Below are 16609 nucleotides of genomic sequence, written 5' to 3'. Positions count from 1 at the left end.
TTAAATATACACATATGTAGTTCCTATTTTTTGATCATTTAGTTATGCTAAACAACTCTATAGTCTCAACTCACAATGTTTGCTTACCTTATTTAATTTTTTTATCACTTTAGCGCAATGCGGAAAGAGAAACACAGGACGAAAGATAGCCGATACGTTTGGGTCAGCACCTTTCTTTTTTAGAAGAGTGTGGGCCTCATTACGAGCATGGAGGTAAAAACGCAGTCATTACCGGCATGGTGGTATTAGCGCGTCCGTGCACCCTCGACGCCGCTAATAGCGGCTGATTACGAGAGCGCGAGCACGTGCAAACCCCCATGCCAGTAATGGCTGCACCGTCATGCCGCTAAAGGCCCCCCAACCTCCCGATAGCGCCTTCAGGGGACCCACTGATACCGCCTCCGCCCAGGAGCAACCCCTTAATAACGGACCCGGCAATACCATCAAGCAAATACTGGGTATGTAATACCAGAACCCGGAAGTAACGTCATCGCGCCAGAATGGGAAATGCGCTGGTGGCCATCTTAAAAAACGTAATCCATTGCAATCCGCTTAACACAGTAGTGCTACAGAGTTGAGAGCAGGGCCATTAAATCCATCATGTCAAAGGCAAGTCCAACCCCCGCTTGCGCAAGAAGTGCTTCTCCAACAAGGAGCTCAACATGCTTGCGGATACGCTGGCATCCCATGCGGATGAGGCGTTTGCCAACAACTTGAAACGGGAAGTCCAACTGAGAAAAAAACAAATATGGGAGGAGGTGGCACGGAAGGTGACAGCGGTTGGCACCACCCCCCGCACGGTGAAAGACTGCAAGAAGAGATGGGACGACCTACATCTCCGGGTGCAAAACATCCTATCTTCAAAACGCAGGGAGGCCATGGCTACAGGCGGCAGGGCCCACTCGCCCACCAAATTGATGCGATGGGAGGAGACCTGCAGCACCACTATAAATATGGAGTCGGTTGAGGGCTTCGGAAAAATGGAGACGGGTGTGGCGACGTCAGGAGATGGAGGTGAGTGACCCCGCAAACCCCAGTAAACCAAAGCATGACGTAGCACAACAGATGTGAAAGTGAACCAAGCCAATGCATAGGCCATCATACACACATATACAGATCCATGTCCATATGGTGGCCCAAACACTTGCACAATGAAATGCATGCTGCTTTCCAATACCATTACCAACAGACAACCAACACACAGGATCAATCACATGTCACACATCACGCAAAATGCAATACAACGGTATGCCACCTAGAACACATCAGTCCAGAAATGAGAGTCCACGGCATATGCCAATATGGCCCCCCACATTGCAAGTACTATGAGTGTCACACCTACAAGAAAGCAATGCATTAAATGTGAAATACTGAACAGCACCAAATCATGCATCTTGCACGTACCACCATCACTAATGCCCTGCATCTCTTGTCCCCCCACAGGCACAGAAGCAGAAAGTGATGGCCAGAAGTCTGCCCCAAAGGCCACTACATCCACAAAGGGTACCAAGGCCAGACAAGAAGGCACTGGACCTTCCATCTCCAGGGCAACAACAACGCCCAGAGTGCAACAAGGGCCAGCAGTACATGCCAAGGCAGCAGAGGAGGTGACAACAGCAGGCGACGACACAGCCACAATGGAGTCGACAACTCCTGCAGATGAAGAGGGCGATGGAACCCAGTCAGCTGCCACAAGTTCCATAGGGGAGGTAGCAGCCATTGCCCCCCTCACTGACGTGGATGGCCACGTGGAGGAATTCTCTGACATGGAGAACAATATCCATGTAGTGTGTCCGCATACACGCAGTCTCCTGCCCACCCCCCGGCACTCCACACAGGGCACACCAGTGTGCCCCATGCCATAACATGCCATATTACTGGCCAGTCCACATCTGTCCACAACATCAGAGGGCAGTCCAGCATTGGGACACTGTGGCACTGCACCTTCCACCTACACTGCCCCCACAGTGTTCCACCCAGGTGGAGTATGCGTCCCCCCCAATCTCACCCAGGTGGAGTATGCGTCCCCCCCCGGTCTCACCCCCCCACTGCACTGCCATGGGCCTGTCGGGCAACTTACCAAGCAGCCAGGCACATCGTCCAGCATGTCGCTCCATGTAGCGGGGTAGCGTGGATTTACGCAGCACTATGGAATCATGTGTGGATCCGGGATATCAGGCACAACAATGTATGATCATCTTGCTGGAGTCACATACCATCTGCACATTGATGGAGTGGTATTGCTTACGATTCCGGTACACTACCTCAATGGCATGAGGGACCACCAATTCTACATGGGTGCAGTCGAGGGCACCGACGCAATTGGGCATGGAAGCCAACTTTGGTGTCAGCGAGCTCCTGGGCAGTCTGTGGTAGGGATATGTGGTTGCCTGCATGCTTCACAGGTCATCCAGCACTTCGGTCAGGATGCGTGAAAAGAGTGGTTGTGCTATGCCATGTAGCTTGCCCACTGTGTGCTGGTAGGTGCCTGTGGCCAGGAAGTGGAGCACAGACACCACCTTCAGTAGAGGGGGGATGGCAGTGCATATTTCTATCAGGCTGACAATGTTGTTGTGTATCATGTCCACTATGGTGGTGATGGTGTCCCGGTACAAATGGTACAGTGTGTGGATCTGCATGGGGGTTAGGTTGAAGGGACTGGCTCTGATGCAAGGTATTGGTGACTGCCTACCTGGTACCACTGGCTGCACTGGTGGGACTTGCTGGGCCTGTCTCACCCTCCTTCTCCTCCTGCGTCTCCTCTGTGCTGCCTGTTGTTGTTGTTGTTGTAGTTGTTGTTGCCGGTGTAGCAGTGCAGGCATGTCCTCCAGCCCCAGGATTACTACAGCAGGTGGGATCATTTTTGTGTTGGAAGGGGTGTGGTGTGTGGGTGTGCTCCTTTTGTGCTGGGACAGGCTCCATTGGCTCCACCTGTGGTGATTGTGTGCACCTGTGGCAGTTGGCTACACTGCAGGTTGCTATTTGCGGGTGCTCCGTGATGCCTGTAATACCACCATTGTGCAGGTCCTATTTATCGCCTGTGGGATGCCGGTAAGTGCATGCCCATCGTGACTTGTGATGTCCTCCTGTTAGCGGCATCCCGGTACTGCCGCTGTGAAGGGGCGCGTGTACGCGCGCATGCCGGTAAGAAGGGGCACGGTACGAGCAGGTGCCGCATTAACATGTTGTCGGCTCGTAATGGCCCAGACCAGTAATTGATGCCGCTAATACCATTCTGCCTTCCTTTTTTCATTACCTCGATGCTCGTAATAAGGTCCTGTGAGTGAAGACCGTGGCCGTTTTGAAACAGGTCAAAGTAAGCAGCCATGAAGAACCTTATTTTCTGCTGCAACAATAGTTGGACTTGGGACCTGAGTAAGAGGTTGGCGTGAGGGGGAATAATGGCAATATCAGTATTGGCATGAGTGCTCGTAGTGCTCGGCATGAGTGCCGAGCTACGAAGTCGGTTACAGGGGGGGTTGTTCATGCAGGAGTCTTATTTAGCCTTAAGGAGAGATATAAACAATGTATAAAGATGAAAAAATGTATTATGTAACCAAATAATTCGGAGCATCTAGAGAGGGAAGTTCAAACTAATGACTGTAAATTATTCTGGAAATTGGTGGGTAGGGTGTTTGATAGCCCAGGAGGAAAGACTGATCCTGAAATTTCTCCTGATCAGTGGATATCCCATTTTCAAGGGATTTTCTTTGATTAAGATCAGGCGGCTAGAGAAAAAGGGACAGATTTAAAGGAAAGAGACATAGGGCCAGATTCATGGAATATTTGCCTGGTTCAAAGTGAATTTGCATGGCTGAAAAGTGACTTTGCACTGCCGACACAAACCCTGATTCATGGAACCGTGCAAAGTGTATTTTTGCAGTGCAAAGTCTGGGCAGAGTCAGCCCGTAGTCGTTTTTGCAGTACAAAATGACTTTACCTGGACTTTGCACAGCAAAAATACACTTTGCACGGTTCCATGAATCAGGGTTTGTGTCGGCAGTGCAAAGTCACTTTTCAGCAGTGCAAATTCACTTTGAACTGGGCAAATATTCCATGAATCAGGCCCATGGTGTTTAGCACGGAAGAGATTGCCAAGAATTTAAAAGAGCTGACCTCTGGCAAAGCTGCTGAACCGCACGGTCTCCTTTCAACCATTTTTAAACTGTTTGTGAACTGGTGGCAGGCTATTTTATATAATCTAAGTACCACTATTTTAAAAAAAGGGTCTATTGTTGACCATAATTGCTATTGCCCAATCTCACTCTAAGATATTTCAAGCAAACTCTTCACCAAATGCTTGCTTACAAGAGTAGAGAAATGGGCACTTATTGACAATCAACACTTTTGTGGCGCTTTTAAATGCTGATGATACTGCATTACTGGACCTGACCCCTAGGGGGTCTAAATCAAGCCCTTACTAACTCTGATTAGTACTCCAGCGTTCACGCTTTAAGATGATTATAATAAAAACTAAAGTGCTGGTGTTTGGTAAATGCAGAAATCATTCCTCATGGTTCGTACAGGGGGCCTCCAGATTATCAGGTCTTCTCAGATTTTTTTATTTGCATGGTGGCTGTATGTTTGACACATGTCTCAGTTTATACAGGGCTAAGCTGGGTACCCTTCTGATTTATGGGAGTGAGATCTGGGGATACTCTGATTGCTCGCAGATTGAGGTTACACAAAAGACCATTAAAAAAAACTTTTAACTCTCCTGCGAAGCATCCGGAATTGCGTGCTGCACCTTGAAATGGCGGTGCTTAGCATTGCATCACATGCGAAAGCTTGTTGCGCTTGTTGCGCTTGTTGCGCTTGTTGCGTTTGTTATTTTCCTGATGTTTATCTACGCCTTTCAGAAAACCCAAACCTGAAAATTGTAATGGGGCAAATAGAAGGTTCCTCTGTGGTCAATAAATACGTTTGGTACATGCAAGGCCCTAAACTATTGTCTGACTGGGGGATCCATAACTTGAATATTGATGAGCTCTCTTCTCTAACACAGGTCATATAAATTGTAAAGCAGAGAGCAGGCTAAAAGTGAATACCATATCCTCGATGAAACTCTCTGCTAGTTATCGTACAAACGCAACGCATGGAGGTGAAATATGTAACATAATATCTGGCGAGTGTAGAAGACCGGTCCTAATTACCAGACTCAATTTACTTCCTGTAAATGGGGGTAAGTCGGTGCGTGACAAAAAATATTTATGCAACACAGGAGCTGTTGAGAATCTTTCCCATTTTTGATTGTTTTGTAGAAAGTTCTCTGATATACGCAGAAAACATTGACCCCCCCCGCCCCCCCATTTTAGCAATTTTAATATAAGGCTGTATTGCGCTGTGTTATCTTTTATAAAGAATTGTAATAACTCAAAAGTCCTCTATAGTATAAATGGATTTGTCTAGGAGGCTCTGCTGATAGAGAGAGAGCTGTTGAGCCACACCTAATTCTAAATCTTATTACTGCTTGCACAACCCCATTAAAGAGTCTTTTCCAAAGGGTTTTTATTTATGTATTCTGTTTATCTTTATGATCTGTAGGCTGTCTGTGTTTGCACATTGCTGTATTTTTGTGTGTTATTTATTATCTGTTAATAGAGCAATCGGATCCAATAAAGTTTATTCTAGGTAGTGAGAAGGGCATTTTCTGTACACAAAACCATGACTGCATGCAATAATACCACATGCAGTAATGTCTCATTTCCTCAATGGAGTCCTCTTGGGCTCTAAAATGGGGAATAACTGGTCTAAATGATTTTGAACCGACTTTTCAAGTTACTGACCAGTAATTCCATTTGGCAGTGTTACCAGAGGTAGCACGGCTAAGCTCTTAATGAAACCCCCAGTGTAAGCCAGCAATTTGATCCAGAAGGATCCAGAGTGAGGCCCTACTGATGGGGGTGCGCAGCCTCCCATTGTGCATCATGAGGAGATTGGCCACGCACGTGTCCATTGTTCATAGAGCCAGGAATGGGTCTAGTAAGCACGTGTAAAATGGGCTTTCAAAGTACACATGGATGGATTTTGAGTCGGCTATTGTGGGCCCCTGTCAAGAAATAATCTGTGAGTCAATAATTTGAAAGACAATCTTACATTTGACCTTTTAAAACAGCTGTGATATAGTTCCTTCTTGCCAGCTCTGTCATCTGTACGATGTCTGAATTTCATTTCTGGCTCAGGTAAGAGCGCACAGGTTCATGGATGTATATCTTCAAGGCGCTGCATTAGTAATTATTTAATAATGTATGCTCTTATGCATCACTTCATGCTGGAGTTCTTCAGTTTGTAAACTCTAAAATAACAAGGATTCTTATTTTGAAAATGTTATGGTACACAATGGTCCGACTTGAGAACGATGACGAGCTGAGTCAGTCCTTCTGGGAATGGAAGATATGAAGTACAGACTGGTCTTAAAATGAAAGTTATCAACCTGGAACTAGACTACTTTTCTTTACACAAGGATCCTAGTAAAGGTTTCAGAATTTAACTGTTTTAAGAAAGGCCTTTTCTTTCCATCGCTGAGCAATCCAATAGGTGTGTCCTTAAATGTTTTACTTTCCAACAATCTCCAAACGTGGATTTTGGTATGGGACACAACATCTGGCAAAGGTAGGAGGCATTTCAGCAACTGCTCATCATGGTTATCCTGTCAAATGAGTTAATAAGTCCCCCAGGTCTCCATAAAATGTCCTTAAAATCATCATGAAATGCCACAACGCCCCACTAAATGTAATGACCCACTAAAATCAACGTAAGCACATAATTGTTCCCAACGGAAGTTGATTTGTGATATTTTGATTGGTTAGGACTGTTAGTTGTGGCGGCTGGGACTGTCGTAGGATGTTAGTTACGCCTGTTTGTTCAATCGCTGGGGTTAGCGGAACTCTGCTGAGAGTGAGGTGTGTTTTGTTGTTTTGAAAGAGTGTGTTGTTCTTTATGCAAGAGGAGGAGGTGTTAGAGTTGCTTCCTCCATGTGTGTTTGTTTGTTGTAGGAAAGGAGGTGTTAGGGTTGGCTCTTATACTTGCATGTGTGCTGAGCCAGGATTGATGTCACCATCAGAATGTAGGCTGTGAGTCTGGAGCGTGAGATTAGAATGTTTAGAGTTGAATGGGTTCCAATCCAGGCAGTTCGATTATGTGAGCCTGGGTGGTGGGAGCCAGTGGGCTCCTGCTCCTGTCCCTTATCCTCTTTATCTCCTAATGACTATGATGACATCTGATCCTTGTAACAGAAGAACCCTAATAAAGTAACCACTAAGCATACCTGGCCTGTGTATCCTGAGTGTCCCGTGGAGTGAACCCTACGACCAAGAGCCGGTCATAACAATAATTAAATGAGACTGCCATCAAAATGCAATGTCCTCAGTATTTAAGTTAATTGCCCCCACAATCCAACAATATACTGCATTAAAATCACCATCAAGTGGCCACAAGAAAAGCACCAATATTTCCAACAAAAAGATCCATGAAATTACCCATTGCCTTATAGGCTCCCTTGCCTCTTAACTGCATAGAATTGCTGGATGGGGAAATGCTGCATCAGGGTTCCACCATGGACATGTTCATGCTCACTGGAACTCCAGCTTACACTTCTCTGACGAATTTGCACATAGTTATACTGGGCCTCATTATGACTACGGCTGCCAGTGGAGTCCTGAATCTACCGGCACCTGGCAACGGGGACATACCGGGGCATTCCAGTCCCGGTGGATCCGGTATATCCCCATTGCCGGGTGCCGGTATTCATTACTCACCATTCCCATTGAGTCCTCTTGGACTCAATGGGAATGGGGAGGTTGGATGCACCGGCACCATTTGTGAATGGTGCCGGTGCATCCGACATGATCTGCTCGCAGTACCGGTCTGCCCGCCAGGTCAGACCTGGCGGACAGAAAGCCATCTGCGAGCAGGACTCCTAGTTTGCCAGTCTGGTAACAACAGTGCTGGTAGCTTATGGGAACAGATGTTACCGGACCGGCAAACTTGTAATGAGGCACAATGTCTTTCTCACCGATTTTAACAAACCCAAGTCTCACACAGACAACCAGACTGAAAAAATGTTTTTTGCACTGACCAGATCCATGGACCTTTAGCAAATTGTGCTTGTCGCCAATGCGCAACAACAACATCCTAGACTTAGTCTTTCCATCACCCCTGCCCTCATCACCTTTGCAGACCATAACACACTTGAGGGGTCTGATTACGCTGCCATCCAACTGTCGATCACCCACTCCACCACAGACCTCAATGATCAGGCCAAATGTCCCCTCACTCAGCGCTGTTCATTCAAAACCTTTGCGGTTAATGATCTAGCGACAAACTTTTCAGACTTCCCAACCACAGGAAATGCCCCTGTCCTCGTGGAATTAATCAACAACTCTGCTATGAAACTGGTTGACTCTCATGCCCCCTAAAAACTAGCCATGCTAAGAGCAAACCATCCACCCCATGGTACACCACAAGCTCGCCTTCAACAAACACTCAATCAGAGCCCTAGAGAAATGGGTGGGCAAAAAGGTAACCCTGGAGATCTCGCCAACCTCAAATCTCTCCTCGCCAACCCGAGGATTCTGATTACCAAAGCCAAAACTGCTTACTACTTCACCATCATTGCAGCAGCCTCTAAAAGAAGCAAAGCCCTTTTTGAAGTAGTAAAACATTGTACAAAACCCTTATTCCACCCCAAGGAGCCAGCAACTCAGGAAAAATCTGATGGAATCAGCATTTGTATTGGAAACATAGAAAGAATCTGACAGATCATCAAATCAAACTCACACAGCATTAGCCCCCCTGCACTCCAGCAGGCACACTGCCCCTCTGGACTGAATTCTCTCCACTCTCTCCCCCAGACTTCCTAAAAACAATTGCTTCCCATAAACCTACTTCCTACTCCGATGATATCACCCCGTATTCCATCATTAAACAGTTTATGGGTCCGGCGTTCAACACACTCCTCAGCATCATTAATGCCTCCCTCACAGAAGAGTAATTCCTGGACAGCCTCAAGACTGGTTTCATACAATCTATTTTGAAAACACTGACCCTAGACCCAGATGACCTGGCCAACTACCGTTCAATTAAGAACCTTCTGTTTATTGGCAAAATCTTGGAAAAAGTAGTCGCAACACAACTATTTGCCAGAACTGAACAACTATACCTCCTCCATGACTACCAGTTGGGGTTCTTCCCCAAGTGTAGCATGCAGACAGCCACCATCCAGGTGGTAGAGGATGCCCATCAAATCATGGATAATGGTGACTCATGCCTTCCCGTCCTCCTCCTGTATGTGTGTTACTCCCCTTTTTCACTCTTCTTGGTTATTCACCAATTCTACACCCTTGTCTTCCATCGTCTTAATTTCTTACGGTTCTCCCATGTATACAACCTATGGGTTATCTCTCTCAACTATCCCTGTGGCCTTTTTCTTCTGAACCTCTGGTGCTTCTCTCTCCCCAACATCTGGAGTCTCTGTCTCTCCCACCACTGATGCTTTTTCTCTCCCAGCCTCTTGAGTCTTTCTCTCCCAAACTGCTTCCAGATATTCTTCACCTTCTCCTTCTTTCTGCCATGCCTACCACTTTGCTCTCCTCGAAATTGACCCACTGCTCTTCTCTCCCAGTCACATCCTCACCTCCAGCCACATTCAAAGTAACCTCTACCTCCAGCATGCTCCATTTCCTTGACTCCACTCTCTGCAAACATCCACATTACCCAGCCTCTCGGTTTGCCTTTTAAGCCCCTTTAACCCAATCGCTGGATTTGGTCTGAGCTGTATGGGTTTCACTTATTTGCATTCAGGATGCTGGTTTTGTGATTGGCCAGGTTTCCTCTTGACCAGTATTTTCTTGATTTTCATGTTGCTAGATCCACTGCTTCCATCTCCAAAAAGCAAGACATTTTATAGGCACTGGGCGATCTTTGATTTATAGGTCATGCTTTTGATCAGAGGAATTGTCTGGTAATCTGTTTGCCATGAGAATTCTTGTCTTGTCTCTCCAGGACCTGTGAGGTAGTATATGTGCGGGGGGGGGGGGTTCAGGTTTGAGAGTATTAACACCCCCAGAACATATGGTTAAGGCGTAGGGCTCGCAAACCTCCCCTGGGAAAGCATGCACTTGGGAATCTCTGTCCTGTGGGTGCTATTTCTCTGCTGATGTTATTCCTGCATCTTCTTGCAGCTAGAGGCTGAACCAATATCTTTGGATGAGAAATGATGAGATGTCCTTGTGACAAGCGCCAGTCAATCACATAGTTGACGGTGGGGTAGACTGTGGGTACGCCCCATGCCACCCATGGCTCTGCATCATGCAACAGGGGGTGGCACCCAGCAGGGGTGGACTGGAAACCAAAGGAGGTCCTGGAAATAATGTTCAAAGTGGCCCCATATTACACATTGCCAGCAAGCCCAACCCCTTTCCTATGAGAAACTTTGTAAATAAACTAGGTTACCACACAGAGGAGGAACAGTCCACCCCTGGTTCCCAGGCCCCATGGTCACATTACCCCAACCTCTCAGGCAAGGCGTATCCCTTGTTCTAAAATCATAAGGTCCTTTCAAGAAAGTTTTTCACTGAATTACTATGTTTTTTGTGAAGGGAAGTTAACAATAACATATCTTCAATTGAGATTTTTTTTGAAAGAATATAATACGAACATGCTCATTACTGTCTTCACATTTTGAATTATTCTATCTGACGTTTCACTTCATACAAGTACCTTTTGTAAAAAAAAAAGAAACCTTGAGAAAATTTAAGGATGGTGGCCTATATGTTCTTCTAGCAATATAGTCCACCATTACAGTTGTATGATTTTAGTTCAATTTTCAGATCACCCTTGTGCATGGGACCATAAAACCAGTTACTCAAGCCAATTACAGCTGTGAGAGTATTCAGAATTTAACAAAACTAGGGAGTGAATTGTATGCCCATCCCACCAATTCTGCCCACGATGCTGGAGTGTCACGAGTAGAAACTTTGAGCCAAGTCGCTACCTCTTCCAAACTCATTGGTGATTTTTGGCACGAAGATGGATTAATGTTGTGCCGTTTTTTTACCGCCATTACGATGTGTCGTCAGATGAAATATTGGTATTGCAATGTCTCATCTGCTCTATGAGCTACGGCACAGTGTGTCTATTTGCTCTTTAGTCTCCTGACCTTTTCAATATTCCGCGATCTGGCCGGTCGGCCATGGCTCTCCTCTATTTACAGCGGCGCTATCCCGGCTGGAGGTGAGCGTGCTGTGGCCACCTAATGACAATGCTGAATCTTCAAAAAGGTCAGAGTGGCGAATGGTAAACTACCAGCGTATGCGGCGGGGTTTATTAAAACATAAAATCTTGATACCGCGCGACAATGTGTGATGATGGAAAATGAGAAATAGCCTGGCCTCAACCTATTTCGACTTTAAAATGATTGCCCCATTGTCCTGTGTGTAGGTGTATAATATCAGGTCTTCAGCAATAGACATTTCTTTATTTATTTATTTGTTTACATAGTTGGCCACTGAGCTATTCAAGATTTATTTTACTCTGTACTCTCCCACACTGTGAACGTGTGCAGATTTATTATTACTTAAAATATTATTTAAACATTTGTATAGCGCGGACTAAGGCCGAAATTTACTTATTTAGATTCATATACAGGGAAGAACAATGCTCGTTCTGATCGCAAAAGAAGGTACAATAGATAAGATATCAGATTTGACGGGAATCTTCCTACATTGGGCTGAGTTCGACTGTCATTCTGAGCAGGTGGTGGTGGGGAGCAAATGGAACAGTCACTGTGGAAAATACATGTGTTTACTTACATAGATTAAGGGCAATCCACATTAGCACTACAACATGGCAATATAATAATAATGGGAATAATAATGGGCTTTCTTATATAGAGCTTCAGGCTGGATTTCTCCTGCTTCTAAGTGCTGTAATAAAAGGTGTTCTTATTAACCCTTTTTAATGCTTTAGGCATCGTACATTATTTTGTATAATGTCCCACTGCGCAAACAAATACTTTAAAAAAAAAATTAAAATGTTTTTAGAGACCACACTATCACCTCTGAAAAGGTACATTGACGCTGACCGGTTATGCAGAGAAATGGCTTGATAACAAAGTTAAAATGGAGGCATGCCCCTGTCTGAAAGACCAAAAGCATAGCAAAGTAAATGGGAGTACACCAGAAAAGGACAATGCTGGCAACAGAAAACAATACACGATGGTCACAAAAATACGCACCAGGATCTAGGCACAATAAGAGATTGAGTACCAGAACACCCCATACATATCAATATAGCCATGGGGGATTGATCCTGTCCACCACAGCAGGAAATTCCAGGGAAAGACCGGAAGGAGTGCAGTTGAGGGGAAGGTTGGCATCATAGGATTATGGGAGATGATCGATAAACACTAGGAATTATGGAGTCGATGGAAAGGTGTTGGCCAGGGTTGGTCGCTCTCAAAAATGTCTCTAGCTTGTGGTTACATTAGGATGGAACTCATGTTCCATCCCACTGTGGGATAGCAGAAAGGGTGCTCTCAAACTGGATTCCTAAACAGATTTTTATGGGGCTAAATGACCCACTCAATGAGAGCATTGTTGGCATCTTGCTGAACAAGAAAGCTAATCCGAATGAGTACCCACAATGCAGCAGCAACAGTACAGCAGCAGCAAGTAGCACCAAGAGCACTGCTCCAGAACTCCAATCCTCACCAACGGCCTGCATTCGCAGTGCCAGCATCCCTGCATCCTGGATCTCGTCCGACGCATCAGAGGCGTGTCCAGGGAGTGGCCTGCAGTGGCACGTGCTTTCTCTGGAATCTGATTGGCCACCCCGGTTGCCACCCCATTTTCCTAAACTATGATCATTATCTGTGTGTGCGCTGGTACTTCATGCCACCCCTGCATACGTTAGTGCCCCACTTGGGCCACCCCGGTCAAAAGAGTCTGGACACGCCCCTGTGAAACATATCTCTCAACCATCACCTGCCTTGTAAGCAGCTCTCTCACCCGCCAAGCCCCTTACACACCCATATAGGTCAAGGGGCTTTCACCTGGCAACACAAAAATCGGGTGTTTTCACTCGGCTTGGGGCCACAACAGATTGAGAGCTATGCCCACGTACTATCCACCAGCAAGGACTTATTCGTCTTTGGAAATCGGCAGTGTCAATTTTTTTCCAGAGCGTCTGCCAAGGTTCCACGGCATGAATGTTGCATTCCTGCCATGCCAGCTCAGCTAACAATGTGCTCTAAGTGTCCGTCTGTGTCCATTTTTAATTTCCATATGCTCCCAGTATGCACACTTTTAAAAATTACAAATTCTCCTGGTAGCATGCTCATTTGGGCAGGGACTATCAACGTTTGTAATTAGTGAGGCGTGTCCTCTGAAATCTGCAAGCTGGTTCATCCTGCTCATGCCATCGAAAGACAGCAGACCGTGTAAAATCTATGGCATATCATAGCAGAAAACTGTACCTTTTTCCATAAAAATAAACAATAATGGTAAGACAAGGCCGGGACGTCATTTAACGAAAATGCCTGGGGTTTTCGGAAGTCACATCACACATCCCTTGACCTCTGATGACATCACAGGAAGTGATGTAATTTGACCCCACCTGAAGTGACATCATGGGAAGCAATGGAACACGACCTTTCACCCCTTGACAAAACAGGAAATGGCATCGCATAGCATTGTTCCTAAGTACACTATGAAACATATGGTTATGATATCACTGTAATGTGATATACATTTCATACAAAAATTGATCACTATATGTTTCGTTAATATTAGTGTGTATATGCCCATTTTACCAAATGACTGTGAATGCAAGCAGACATTCAAGGCCAAATGATAATGATGTGTTATTGTATAGCACTTAAGCTTAAGCGTTTTATATTGAACAAATATACATACAATATAACCCAACCAGCAAGAAAGTCAGCCACTCCAGAAACAAAGAGCCGCATGGCGCTGGTCACAGCCCAGGAACTTCCATTAAAAAAATGTATATTTTTTTTTAGGGGTAGCAAGGGAGACCTCAAGGGTAGCAAGGGAGACTTCAATGGTCGCAGCTGTGACCCCTGGCGACCCCCAAATCACATCCCTGATACAAGGGTTTGTTGATCATTTGGAGCTATGCACTGTTGCATGCTTTACAATTTTAGTTGGGAAAATCTGCACATAGCCTGGGTTACAGATTCCTCAAGATTATAGGCTAAATGGTGCATTGAAATGTTGAAAATACCATAATTCCTTGCTCTGTTTGTCAGATCTCAGTGGTTCAGTGTTCTCGCCTACTTAGAAGTGGTGTCCAGCCAACAGTCTATAATGGTTTTAAAACCGTTCTGCTGGGGTTCCTCTTCCATTTTACCTCAGCCTGGCTGGAACACACCATCTTTCTGGTTGACATGGGCCAGGCTTGGGCAATGCCGCAGGGCCGCCCAAGGCGAGGTAGGGTAACTGATGTTACCATTTGGCAGGCCAGGGAGAGGGGCGCCCCCCCACTCTAAGCCTGCTCCTCTACTCCCATGGAAACAGAGACACGCAGTCTCTGCCACACAATGCAAGGGAAGGGTGAGATGTGAACAATCACCTCAACCTTCCCAAAGCAGCAAGGTGCTAATGCACCTGGAAGGAACAACAGTCAGGCAGGACACAGGTTCAAAGACCTACCCCTCCCCTCAGGGGGGGCCAGACAGTCAGCTACACCGGCCTGGGGGCTGGACTACAGCCCCCACTACGCACTATAAAAGGCCCAGGGCTTCCCTGGGTCTGATAAATAAGGGCAGCAAGCCCTAAGAAATTAATTAAAAATAAACTGTATAGCTGCCAGGCCACAAATCAATGAGTTTTCAGAATCCATGCTACTTTGTTAAAGGTTGTTCATTATGCTGAAACAATATAGCCGACAAATTGCATAAAGTTGGAGGTATACAGGCACAACAACAAACAGTTACCCAAAGCAAGTAGCAGCATAAACAATCAAGTGCATATACAATTTTAACTGCATGGGCAAGTAAGCCAAATGGCAATTTAATAGTCACGTGTTCGTGAAGGCAGTTGGGTAATTGCACACATTTTCAAAAGGGTATAAAGTATTTTACAATTCTTTTACTCAAACAGGCAAAGAATAATGGCCCCCAAGTGAAAACCACAGGAACCCACAACCCCAACACAGAAACCCAAATCACCCCACTTGTTGGCAGCAATTGAGGCGGCTGAGCATTATGGCTGGGCTTGGGTCAGAGAAAACATGTATGGCCTACCAAAAGAAGGGGTGCCCATGCCACCCGCCCAGGAAGACGACCCACCACCACCAAAGAAAAGGAAGTCAACACAGGGCACAGGAAAAGCTAACAAAAACAAAAAACTTCAAAATTATGCAAAACATGAGTGAAATGCAACAATTATTGCTCGAAATTAGGGGCAAACAGCCACCCCAACAGGCAGGACCGGGCTTTCAAGCCCCATCATACCACTAGAACCTGAAATTATAGTGAACCCCCCTCCACCCGCAACATCAACAACACCACCAGCCCCATCAACACCACAGCCCCACACCCTAACAGCACCAACAACAGCCGCCATAGGTCATACTCCAACAGCAGCAACACCAGACCCGACGGGTGCACTAAAAGCATGGGCAACCCCCAATGCAAACACACCATGCAAGACAGGTACAAGCAACAACAGCCCATCAGACATGGTCATGATCAGCAGTGCACAATTAGACCTAGAACTGAAATCTTTCCAGACAGAAATCCTGAATAGATACAAAAGATGCCTGACATGGAACATTGACATTTCAATCAAAGAAGCTATATGGGCAAAAGAGTTCATCGAAATCTTTTCACTCATAGAACCCCAACGAAAAGGGAGAGATGCTTTTAGGGTTCCCAAAAAGATAGAGGAGAAAGCCATAGCCAGAAACACCCAGGTAGAGCAGAATTGGGACAACTGGTTGCAATCCTTCGCCATCCTGGCAACTATATATGAGGAAAAATTCTCCCAGGATGGCAGAAAACTATGGGCATACATGGACAAAATCAGACAAGTAAAAATCGCTCAAAAGGGAAAAACCTCGTTAGCATATGATATTAGATTCAGGCGCAGCATGTCAGAGAGGCCAGCTATAGAGTGGGATGAGGTACAGAATGACTTAAACATGCTAAATGCCAAGCCTCCATCAGAGGAAGAGACCAGCCAAGCAACACCCAAAAATAACAAAAGTGCACAGGGCCCCAGATTTTCAGAAAATGAAAAACACAAAAAGGGGGAGGAACAGTCCTTTCGGAAGAATCAGCCATGGGCGGCTAAGTCTAATGCCCACAGGCAGAACAAAAACCACTCACCCAAAGCCAATATCCCATGCAGGAATTTTGGGAAAAACCTATGCACTTGGGCGAAGGAATGCTGGTACAAACACTCTTGCACAAACTGCAACGGTGACTTGCAGCAAGCAAGTGCACTAGACTCCCAGCCAAAAATGCAAAAGATTAGCACCAACCCCACCCTGCCAACCCCACTTTTAGAACCAGGTAGAACCCCCATCAACCCAAACAATTTTAGAGAAGCACTGATGAATTACCCAGACAGAGAAACCAGCGAGG

The sequence above is a fragment of the Ambystoma mexicanum genome, chromosome 9 (genome assembly GCF_040938575.1).
Source record: "Ambystoma mexicanum isolate Mex_15411 chromosome 9, UKY_AmexF1_1, whole genome shotgun sequence".
Classification (NCBI taxonomy): domain Eukaryota; kingdom Metazoa; phylum Chordata; class Amphibia; order Caudata; family Ambystomatidae; genus Ambystoma; species Ambystoma mexicanum.
The sequence above is the reverse complement of the archived record's forward strand: the minus strand, read 5'-3'. Positions refer to the sequence as shown.